The sequence below is a fragment of the Anoplopoma fimbria genome, chromosome 21 (genome assembly GCF_027596085.1).
Source record: "Anoplopoma fimbria isolate UVic2021 breed Golden Eagle Sablefish chromosome 21, Afim_UVic_2022, whole genome shotgun sequence".
NCBI classification, from domain to species: domain Eukaryota; kingdom Metazoa; phylum Chordata; class Actinopteri; order Perciformes; family Anoplopomatidae; genus Anoplopoma; species Anoplopoma fimbria.
The window spans coordinates 18,707,751-18,720,473 of NC_072469.1; the positions used below are offsets into that span (position 1 = coordinate 18,707,751).

At 44.4% G+C, this 12,723-nt stretch overlaps 1 protein-coding gene across 1 annotated transcript in view; it reads left to right on the forward strand.

The window, feature by feature from the left end:
* zfhx4 (zinc finger homeobox 4) overlaps positions 1-12,723 on the forward strand; it is an 80,924-nt gene that overhangs the window by 28,473 nt on the left and 39,728 nt on the right. The window lies entirely within an intron of this gene.

Consider the following 12,723-nt stretch of genomic DNA (forward strand, 5'->3'; position numbering starts at 1 on the left):
GTGTGTGTGTGTGTGTGTGTGTGTGTGTGTGTGTGTGTGTGTGTGTGTGCATACATTTTAAAGTGTTGAGCCATCTTGGCAACTGTTGATTTAAAAGTTGATTTAAAAGGAGGCAATAGCCAAATAGGTTTATACTGGCAGCTATGTAGTCGTGCGAAGAAAGCTATTTATATCAGTTGTGATTAAATGTACGAACCCAAGAAGTGCAGTCAACAGTTCAGAAATAAAACAAAGAGGGTTTCCTAATTTAGATCTTATTTTGCCATCCAATAAACGTAAGCAAAGCAGGGGAGCAAGTTTTATGCACACACAAACAACGCTGTGTGCAGTCAAGTGAGAGTCATCCCAATGCCCTCTTGGTGCACTCATACACCCCTGTACCTCATCCACCCACCAACCCACCTACCCCACAGGCCTCAACAAATCTGTTCCACAGATGACGCTTTTAATGCCTCTGGCAGAAATCCCACAATTCTACCCTTGGACATGTGGTATTAAAGCAGAGAGAGGCCGAAAGAAAGCATAGAGCAGCAGAGCAGAGGCAGAGGGAAAAAAAATCGTTTCTTTATTTGACCAGAAAAACACCTCTCCTTTTATGTATTGGCAGAGGTGAAAAGCACATGGGGATGGAGGTAACTTGGCCGGGCACATAAAAGATCCGAGTGTTGACGACTTTACCATCTGTTTTTTTTGGAAACACAGAATATCTTTATGGCATGGGAAACCATTTGAAGATACAAACAAAAAGCATATTCAGGAGATTTTATGGCTGCTTTGTAGCAGCAATGGAGTACTTCTGAGGGGAATTGAGAGTTTGAAAGTGGGGTTTTTTTTTCCAGACTTTGAAACTGCAAGAGGCAAATGACATTAACAGCACATGGACATTAAGTCATCTGGTGTCCAGGGCACAGCAGGTGGCGCAGGAAGTCATACGCCTTATATGGAAAAAGCGGAGGTCCACGCCTTGCTGCTTATTGGAAAGGAAACGTAGGAAATCTGATTGGTTTGTTTTTAATGAGAGTCTACCACACAGGGTGTTTTTTTTCACATTATCTTTCATGATACAAAATTAAGTTAGTGTGTGAAAGTGTGTATATAACCTTACTTTAGTATTATCACAGCTGCCAAGTGCAAATCTTTATCCCCTGGAAACGCAACATGATTTAATGTGGCGTTTGTATGTTAGCAGCCTGTGAGGTAAGCTCTGCATTAAATGTTGCCGTAGCGTAGCGTGTCCATAGCTGGCCGGGCTCATGTTTGCCTTAGCTTTGAATATGATGATGTATGGCTTCGTTATGATTTTTAATAACAAACACTGGCCTTAATACACATTGAGACAGGAGTAAATCTGTCATTGCCATTCACAAGTGCTGCAGGGCTAAGTAGGGGGTTTAGTTTGTAGCGAGCATGTGTGTTTGTGTGTGCGTGTCCCCACAGAGCTTTGAGGTTTAGAACTGGGCTGTGCTTGCCCCTGGGTCATTAGAAGTTGAGAATGTCCATGGTCAATGTGGCATGGTCAAGGACCACACACACACACACGTACATACATGTGTGTCTCGTAGGCCGTGGCACCTGTTTCTCAGATGGCTGTCCGAATGAATCTCTAACTGTCCTCAGCCGCCACCATCACCCCCCTGTCTGTCTGACCAGCTTTCCGTCATAATTCAAGCGGAAATGGACGTCCGGGGTCCACTGCACATTTCCATATCTCTTGTTTTTCTGTTCATTATTTTCTTCCCTTTGAACTCAGAATCTTAAGTTTGTAAAATGCTTAACTTTTCATGATAGAGATGGAGGAAGAGAGGACATACAGAGAATAAGAACAGAGGTAGAAGGTGTCCGTCTTACCCACTCTCTTTGTTTTGTCTCTGACTGTCTCCTTCTCCCATTGTCTCTTTCTTTTTCTATCTCTCCCTTGGGGAGCGGCAGATAGGCCATCTCATTACCCATGATCCTCTTGGCAACACCATGGCCAGGAAACAAGGGGTGGGGGGAATTAAATGAGGGAAGTGATGGAAGGAGGGAAAAAAGAAGAAGAAGAAGTAGAAGAGGAAAGGGGGCTGGATTTATAGATGCATCAAAAGGAGTGTCCCTTTCTCATTTTCATTATCATCTCCTTTGTATTTTTTTTTTCTTATTTCTTATTCGCTTTTTTCATCAACCATCTATTTTTTTCTTTCAATCTCTTCCAACTCTGCCCCCCCCCCCCCTCACATTTTATTCGCCCCCATCTCCCTCAGATGGAGATGGCTGTGCTTATGCATCTGTGATATTAAGTCTACCGCTGTGCCTTGGCTATTAGCAAGGGTCAACCCTGCCCACTCTCATTTGAAAATCAAATGGCCCTATATATATGCAGCCCAAATTATTGGACTGTCATTTGGACTCGTGTGATGGGGAAATGGACAGGAGATTGACTCTCATAGATTTGCATAAAAAGCCATTGTGCCTGTCCCCGGAATAGAAAAAGAGACTGGATCTATTTTAAATGCATGGCACCCTTTATGACACACACACACACACACACACACACACACACACACACACACATAAATGTATATGTGCATACAGACGTATGATATTTAATAAATTCACAGAGAATCAATCATAATACAGTGACTGCTCTCACATACAATTGTAGTCTTGGTTATCTAGTTACCATTTTCCACTTGAGCCCATGTCCGCTTGTTCCAGACACAGGCTCTTGATCACTGCGTCCTTGTCTCGCAGACAGACCTAAAGAGTTTCTCTTCAAAAAGGAATATTTGCAGACACTTCACACTAGATGCCACTTGACTGCAAGACATAGATTTTAATGTTCTGTCACCAAGACTGATGATGCAGCCAGCCGCCGAGACCAGACTGAATGAATTCACTTCAGCGCTTTTGCCAGAGAGGTTGTCCCTCTGTCTGTCTGTATGTCTGTATGTCTCTTCATTTTTTACTTCTACAAGTTGTTCTTTTTTCTCCCAGTCTCTCTCTCTCTCTCTCTCTCTCTCTCTCTCTCTCTCTCTCTCACTCTCCCTCTCTCTCTGCGAGGCAAAAAGAGACGCTGGTTAGTAGATTATTCAAATCGTCTCCTCTTTCACCTGCGTGGAGATTACAATGGAAATCTCTCAGAGGTTCCGGGGTGAAGTGGGGGATGGAGGGTGGTGGCTAATTAAAGCATAAAAGCAGGTGTGTTTGTGTGTATATGCTGTTGCTTTGTGTGTTTGACGGAAAGGTTTGAATGGATAAACCTCCCCACCCTTCCCCCTTCCTCCCAATAATCCTCATAGATATTAATAAGAGTTTCGCCCATTCTCTCTCCAACGCCTTAAACAGATGGCCGGCAAGGCATTAGTGTGTGTGTGTGTGTGTGTGTGTGTGTGTGTGTGTGAGAGTGTGCAATGTCCAGCTTTGGTCCAGCTCCTGATTGACACTCATTCGTAATGTTTAATTACCCTAGCCAGCTTCCCCCTCCTCTCCTTTCTACTTCTCGACCCTCCGGTGAATAAGTTAAGGCCTGCAGACTGCCATGGTAGAAAGCTTCTTTTCTTTCTTTTTCAAGGTGTGTTTCTCTCTATGCGTAAGACAAAGAAAAAGACAGGGCTGGTTTTCTGATATTAATAGCCAGATGTGATCCTCTTCATAATCATCCCCACTCCTCCTTAAGCTGCGGGACATTTGGGCCAGGGCCGGGCCGAGCCGGGTCCGGGGCCAAGCCATTTGTCCATGTGTAGGGAACTGTGAAGCAGATCGGGACTGACAGGTATGGGAACGATAGCAGAGAGAGATGGGGTGGGGGTGGGGGTGGGGGGGGGGGGGGTTTCAGGGTCTTCCAGACCACCAGAAGGAAGGGAACATTGCAGAGATGAAGGAACAAAAGAAGCTAGCAGGAGTTTGTCTTTTTTTTGTCTTTTTTTCCCCCCTCGGCTCATTTGAACCCTCCCACCCTCGCTCCCAAATACACACTTCCCTCCTCCTCCTCCTCCTCCTCCTTCCATCCTTACACCCCCTACTCACACACTTGTCTTTCTCCTCCTTTTTTTTCATCCTCAACTCCTCCCTTTTTTTTCTTTCTCTGGGGTCTCGATCATCCTGTTGGGACAAAAATAACAAGAGTGTTTTTGTGGAAAAAAAAAGACCAAAAAAAGGAATCATCAAAGCGGGCGCATGATCTCAAATATGATCTCTAGAGGCACGTTGCCTTCACTTTTGATACCTTGATTTGATCAGAGCTGACATGGGAGCAAGATCAGATAAATATTTTTCTGTAAGTTCATTAGCGTTACGTTTGATATCACCTGACACTAAAATGCATGCCTAATTTGTATGAAAGTTGTCTTAGAAATCTTAAGACTTGTAAAACTTTACATGCCAATTAGAGACAAGTTAGTGTTCCATTCTTGAAATAGTCTGAAATGTTAAATCAGCTTTAGAATGGTATTTAGAACAATAACTTATTTCCCCGCTCATGAAGCTATCAAGATATTGATATGGACAAAGTTGAACTGAAATACTCCTCAACGCCTTCCCAAATCAATAATCAATCGATTGGAGGTAATTGTGCCTCCCTTGGAATGGTCCCAAGTCTCTCTCTCTCTCTCTGTCGCTTTCCCTCTCTTTCTCACACTCTCTCTGTCATTATCAGCATGTGGCCCAGTATTCGGCATTTCAGCATTCCGGCTGTAATTGATTTTAACCATTAGGTGCTCAGTGAATAGATAAGTAGTGGGAGATATTCGATTAATACGGTGAAAAAGAGAGACGAGGATGAAAAGGGAGGGAGAACGAGGCCGGGAGAAGGATTGAGGGATGTTGTCGGACAGCTGGAGAAAGAGGAACTGACCTGTCCTGCTGTCCGTCTGTCTCTACCACTCGTCTTCCATCCTTGCAGCAGCACAATACAGCTGACCTCCTGTGAGTTCAAGCAGCTTAGTTTCTGTGAGTAATCCTTAATGCTTTGAAATAGACCTGATAGAAAGCCCACTTACTTGTTCGGGATTAATGTGGGTTGGGTTGGGGGCGGGGGGGTTCCTAAATTTTTCGGCACATTTAGTTAAATTAACCCATTGGAATTATCATATTCAACTTTTATTGTGGACTTACTTGCACAGGGATCAGGAATGGACTGCCTTTAAAAGCATGTCGCACTTTATCGGCAGACAGATGGGAGACTTCCATTTAGCGTTGTTGTGTAATATCAGGCGCATGCTTCAATAGATTGTCGTTCTCTATTGTTTATGGTTGGATTTACTACTGTGGCCAGAGCGCTATTATTCCTTTCACTAGTCGCCCATCCCCTACAGAGGCCATTTTGAATCTGAGTGCGGATGAGGGTGGTATTGCTTTCCCACTGTTTTCTGAAGATATGAGTCTTTTTTTTTACTCTGTTCTTTCTCCCCTTTTCCTCATTCTAGCAGGAGTGTAGGTTAGGACTAGGGGTAGGGGCGGATGGCGGTGGGGGGGGTGGTGGTGGGGGAACAAAGGCAAACATTTGAGTAATCTTCAAAGAGCCCATTGGTATGTTGAGTGGACGCTGGTATGCGGACTGCGGCTGAGGCTTTTTCAAGGGAAAACAATATCCTTCCTTTAGACGGCCGGGGCCTGGGCAAACACTACCAGCCAGGCGACTGCCCAGTGCCGCCACCGCTATCAGTTTAACCCCCCCGCTGAACCCACCCCCCTCCCAGGCTCACGCAGAAAATGGTAGGGTCCTCTATGTTGCCGGAACAGCACAGAGCTCATCATTATGGGTTTATGGAGGGTAGACAGAACATCACAGGTTGTCGATTGTTTGGCTGGCTGACTTTATATGGCGTGTCAGAAACTGTTGCAGTAAATTGTTATCTCTATGAGAGACAGTCACTATTTAGATTAGAATTAAAATGAGTTTTGATTAAGAGGGATAAAACGGAAAGAGAGAGAGCTCCGCCGCCTTCTGTGGTAGGGAGGGATCAAGTGTGCCATCTTGTAGGTCAACTGCAAGGCATTTGATTTCCTGTGGCAATATGCAAAACGGTGCTAGTGAAGAGATGCTTTCATTGTGCTCTCCCTGGCAGAGGTACCACTCCAGTGTGCACACACACACACACACACACACACACACACACACACACACACACACACACACACACACACACACACACACACACACACACACACACACACACACTTATACACAGCTTTAAACATACAACAAGTCACATTGTTTCTAAGGAACAAGGCCTAAGTATTATATTTACTTTTACAAAGTTAGAGATTATGTTACATTATATATATAGTATTATGAAGTAGTTTTACAAAGGTAGATTAAGCAGGGCATGTTTCTAGTTATGTAGCTATAAAAAAAAAAAGTATCATGAGCACTGGTTTGATAAATACAGCTCTAAAAAGAATGAAGCAGACAGTCTGCCATTTTGTGACAGTTTCAAAATGAATTCCCTTTGTCCAGTAATGACTAGCCATTTTCTCACGAGGATCCACCCCAGGGATAATTTCTCCCATTTCACTGTCATTAGTAGGACCTGGTATTAGGCTTGTGTTTTGTTCCCTGTACCTTTTGTTTTGTGCTAAGTGAAACCATGCGACAGGGTCGGGGCTAACTGGAAAACAATACTCCCCTTCACAGGCTCAGGAATGTGTAATTAGTGATTCGTCTAGATTCTTCCCTATCATTCTCTCTCTCTCTCTCTCTCTCTCTCTCTGTCTCTCTCCATCTCTTTTTCTTTTGTTCTCTCAGTTAGGGATTCTCAGTCTCTTTGCCTCTCAATCTATCGGATAGTTTCTCTCACTGTGTGTTTCTGTCATTCATTTCGTCTAACTATCTCTAATAGACATTTTTCAGCAAGTCTCCATTACAAACAGAGTGAAGAAAAACAAACTTGGCAAAAACCGCTGCTCCTCTCGGCACCAAAATTATTTTCCCTTCTCTTCCTTTTCAGTTTTAGTTAAATATAACAACGTCAGTGCAGTACAAACCTCTTTGATGGTACCAGCCAATAAGCTGAAGCCCTCTTTATTTTTGTTTTTCTCCCCGTCTTTCATAGATCCTGTCAATTAGGCCTTGCCTTGATTTCCCAAAAGCATCTTTGCATGTCTGGAAAAATGGAAAATGATGAACCCTACCCAAAAGCATGTCAGAATTTCAGCGATACCCCTCCCCTTGCACAGCACTGGAAAAAGATAATCCCACAAGCATGTTAGCATTTCAATGATCTTGATCTCAGAATTTTATGATCTCTGTCCCATTGCGAGTCGATGGAAAAGATAATCTCAGCAGCAATATGGTCTAGGGAAATGGGGAGGTCTGGTCAGTCTCACCTGGCTGTGATGGAGACAAGCGGGGGCTTTTAGACCCTAATGGGCTAAGGTCAGGATGGCTAATAGGGAGTAAGTGGCTGAGCCATGCTGTCTAAATCTAATGCTAATGTAAATACTGATCCATTTTCATGGGGGGTGGAGGTGAGCTAGCTTTCAAGACACCAAACGCACACACATGCACCGATGAGTAAGTAAGATTTGTCTCCTACAATCTGTTATTCCCAACTGCTGGGTCAGGACATTATAAAACATGTGGTAACTGTCCTAAAGATGAAAAAGAAAGATATTTCTTACACTTTTTTTGGCTAGAATAAATGGATCATGTGGTAAATCACTTTTACTGTATTTTTGCCTGGTCAATAGAGAGAGTAGGAGATAGAGTCAAGAGAGATTTTTTCAAACAAGGGGCCAGAGGTCAAGAATCTGTGATTTTCAGATTGACCTTTACCCCATATGTCCGACACAATTACGTCACTGCTACGTGTGTGTGTGTGTGTGTGTGTGTGTGTGTGTGTGTGTGTGTGTGTTGTGTGTGTGTGTGTGTGTGTGTGTGTGTGTGTGTGTGTGTGTGAGACGGTGTCAAAAAATAGAAGGCAAAACTGTTAACTGAGCTTGCATTATTGACCAAGCTTTGTACAAAGCCCTATCACCATTGCTTCGTCATATTTTCTGCTGACAAATAGCAAAGATTAAAGAAGGCAGAAGAAGCGGAGTGAAAAAAAGAGGGAAAGAGAAAGTTAAAGGAAAGCGACAGCAGAGAAGAGGGGAAGAGCGGCAGGAAGCTAGTGGAAAGACTCATCCAGATTATTCATTTATTTGGCTTGTTGGCCATTATGCGTTGGACGCTTATTATTATTATTGGGTGACCTATGCTAAGGTCGCCCACAGGCCCTGCACCTCATGGATCAGAGCTCCAATCACATTTGACTGCCAGCAGGCACAGCCGAGAGAAACAGGAGAGGCAAGTTAGCTCTGGGAGATATATTTCTTTGAATTTATGAAAGTGAGAACCCTGGTAGTAAAGAAAGTGAAGATGGCCATCAGGAAATAAAAGAAGGTCAGATGGGTCGGGGGGATTATTTTCCAGTATTGTTTTGCTTCTCCGGTATCGTCAGATCGCACACAGTGAGAGCGAGGGAGAGAAAAGCAGGATACGTGTCTGTATATGTGTGCAATGTGCACTCAGCACTTTTTGTATGTGGCTGATATTTGCATATTTGTTTTTGTGCGTGTGCAACACTGAATCTGTCTCTACACTATACTTGCTGCTCTCTTTATCTATGGAAGCGAGGTGGCACATACCTGGGCCCTCAGCATCTCTCTTCAGCAGTGCAGCCTGCCAGCAAATCCATTGGCAGTGATCTTGCGTTACATCTATGTCTTGGGGGCTGAGCGGCGGTTAGCAGTAACATGTGTTAGAGAGGCGGTAGCACCGATGGAATTCTACACTTGGCAGCCTTCCAGGCAGCACTGGTATGTGTTTAAAATACTTTCAAGGAACAAAACACGCTTTTGTTGTTTGCTGGGCCAAGTGGGGCTGTTTTTGTCTCCGATGGCCCCCGGGGGCCCAGGGGATAGCACCGGAAGCTGGTGACGTTCCAAAAAGAAGGTATACCCGACAACAAGCTCCCTGCTTCCCTAAAAAAAAACAAAAAAAACACAGATGAAAGGAGATAAAGACTTTTGTATGCATGCACATACTCTCAACGGACACAAATAGGAAAACAGGATGTATGTACTGATACCTTACGTATCAAACGTGTACACACACGCTCAGACACACACACACACACACACACACACACTGGTGATTAAGACATAGCTGCGGCAGCGGAGGGTTCTTATTTTCAGTATGTGTTCATTAGCTGACTGGTTCTACAGTTAATGACAGGAAAGAGTCATGTTTGTACTGAATACCCTAATTTGTCATTTGGTTTATGGAGGAAAACACAGCCCCACTGCTCTGCGCTGCTTTTGAAACATTTTTGTCGTAGTACCAGTGCACACGCACAATCACAGGCAAAGACAAAGAGACAGACACAAAATAAGACTTGTGAGGTAATCTAAAAAAAAAATGTAGAGTAGAAATTATTGATACATAAAAATCGCACACACACACACACACACACACACACACACACACAGATGCAGTAAGAAGAAAAGAAGCATGAAATTATACCCCCACCCAACTGCATGCACACACACACACACACACACACTTTCACTTACATGTGCACGCACAGAGAGATAAAAGAAGTTGTGAGAAGATGTCTTTTGCCTTGGCTTATTAAGAATTCAGTTAATGAGGCAGCTTTGTCACCACACATAGAACAAATGAATATGAGACAGCAGTGCTGCTTTCCCCCCCCCCCCCCACAAACCCAGGGAGCGAGCAGAGGGGAGGTGTGTGCGCTCGTGTTTATGTGTGTGTGAGAAAGGTGTTTTGTAAACATCTCATTCTGCATAATGAATGCAGTCCTCTGTCATCCTCTCACACACACACACACACACACACACACACACACACACACACACACACACACACACACACACACACACACACACACACACACACACACACACACACAGCAGCAAACCACTACACAAGGGAGCTTCCCTTACCTGTCAAATTGACTCTCTTCCCCTCTCCTCATACAAGTCCCAGTGTGTGTGTGTGTGTGTGTGTGTGTGTTTGTGTGAATGTGTGTGTGTCATCGACAGGGCTGACAATGTTGTGTTTTTGACAGGTAAACAGGAAGTCCCGAGTGTCATAATTTGCATTGGGTATGGGGGGGGAGGGTATGCACACCTCCTCCACCATCCGGAGATGTCTGTGCCATGTTAAGGTCCGCCCAGGGAGTGCTGTTTAGCTGGTTTTGATTGGCCCACAGGGAGCGTTAGCTTATTTGGTTGTTTGCCAAACACTAATCCCCAACAATTAACCACCAGGCACTCTGGAAAGGTGCCATATTGACAGGGATGGGCCTTTTTGCCATCCTGCACACACACATACGCGCGCATATGACACAAATGTATTTACAGCGCGTATACACACACACAAATCAGCGGCGGCATAAATTACATACACATTTCAAGCAGACACACACAGGCGCAAACCAAGGAGCAGGAACAGTGTGTTTGTGTGTTTGAATATGCATTACACAGCCCACGCCTGGCAGGAGTCAAAGTGCTCCTTTAAAAGTTCATAAATCATGGATGTACTGGCCTGTGATCACCAGACCGCCTGCATTTCAGGCCTGCAGAGTGCCAGAGAGCGACAGACAGCCCTCTAGTTTAGGTCTTAAACAAACCCTCTGGAATGTGCTGATGGGGAGAGAATTAATATTAGGCCTAAACCTATCTGGCAGCCCGGTTCAACCCCAAGTATATCATTCAGCTACTCTTAGCCTACGCCTCAGACCGTACAATAGACCGTACAATAGATAGAACAAATAGAACATACATTCGGACATGGTTGGATGTGAAACGTCCTATGCCTCTACTGATTTATATGAAACATTTTCATTTGGAGCCAGTGCAATTACCTTAATGACCATACCATGAGGAACCACTGGAAACCCTCTACATCATGATAAGACTCTCAACTATCATGCCTGTCTCCTCTGCAAAGAAGAAACACTCAAACAACAAAGCACCTTTCCAATGAGCTTTTCTTCTGGGGCAGTTGTTAATATGATAGGTTGTCATTGGAGGAATGAAAGGCCTTGTTTGATTACTAGTTTTTCATTAAATTCTAAATACCCACATTTCTAGCAGAATGGTCATGAAATAAAAGTGTAACGGAATGGAGTTCAGATACGATCAAATAGGGGAAGAAGAAATATCTCACAGAACAAATATCACACATTATGTTTCTATAATGTAGTAATAATGATTGAAGTGGACGGTGGGGGTATATGCAAGTGTCGGGGCTTTTGTGTGTGGTGTATAGCATATGGCATGGATATGGAAGGCCATTATGAACAAGACGATTGGTCCATCCATCCTTTTTCTGCCGCATATCCTGGGATGCGGTCTTAATACATGAACTCCTTCACTTTGGGAAGCAACTGATTCTCAACAGGGAGAGAGCAACTCACCGTTTTTCTAGCAGCAAAACATGATCGGTAGCAATTCAATAATTTACCGTGAAAAAACATTTCTATTTCACTGAAAGGACATGAACTCAAATTTTCTTTCGTATGCATCTTTGCATGTTTGTGATTTGTTGTATGTGCGTTTGCTTCCATGAGCGTGCGCGTGTGTGTGTGTGTGTGTGTGTGTTTGTGTCGTTTCCACGGTAAGGCTCAGCAGCCCAGTTCTCCAGAGAGAGGGAGAGAGAGGGAGAGAGAGGGAGAGAGAAGCGAGGGAGGCCTCCTTTCACAGAGAAACAAAGATAGCTGTAATTAATGGCCCTGAGCTCTGGACTAGGGGAGCTTTCTTCTGACAACTCCGACTTAATTAAAACTTAAGACTTCTGAAAGGGCCTCTGACTGCGAGGGGACGTCCCACCGTCTCGTGAGAAAAAACCTCGTAAGATTTTCTACAAAAGAAAGAAAGAGGGAGAGACAGAGAGAAAAGATGTGTTAGCGGCTGTAGCTATGTTGCTAATCCCTGTTTGTCAAAGGAGGAAGAGGGAAGAGGGGGGGGTTAGAACTCACACACCTGCAGCTAACTGCCCCCATCTCCCCTCCCACCACACACACACTCCCCCCCCCAATCTTTCTATTCTTGCTCCATATAACATGATGCAACAATGCTCAGGAGGAAATATTACCTTGCTCACTTTTTCGTGTGCTTCAAGAATGAAACATTTACCTATAGGAGCCATGAGAGGGAGAGAAGGTGTAGCGCGCACACACACACACACACACACACACACACACACACACACACACACACACACACACGCCATTATCTGTATTAATTCATGCATAGAACCCTGCACCTGTTTCTCACAGGGCTGTATGAATAAATCTTAACAAAGCATAAACTAACCTTCGTGAGACACCTCTGTGTCTCTGTCTCTTTCCTTGCTCTCTTTTCCTCTCTGGGTCTTTCTCTCTCTCCCCCCCTCCTCCCCCTCCCTCCACAGAGGATCAGATAATAAAAGCTTGGCCTGGTCTTTTGTTTTTGTGCATTGTTCATTAGCCCGGCAGCAACAACAGAGGCACACTTGATATGCTTGGCTTGACTGGGTGTATGGGAGTAGGGCAAGGTGGGATGGGGGCTGTGCGTGCGCGTGTTTGTGTGTGTGTGTGTGTGTGTGTGTTGTGTGTGTTTGTGTGTGTGTGTGTGCACACGCGCACATCGAGGTAGGGGGTAGCTTTGCAAGGCTGCAATGCCATTAAAGAGGCAACTGGAAATTAAGGGCTTGCAACTGACAGCACACGTTGAATGAGAAACCCCTGCAGCTGC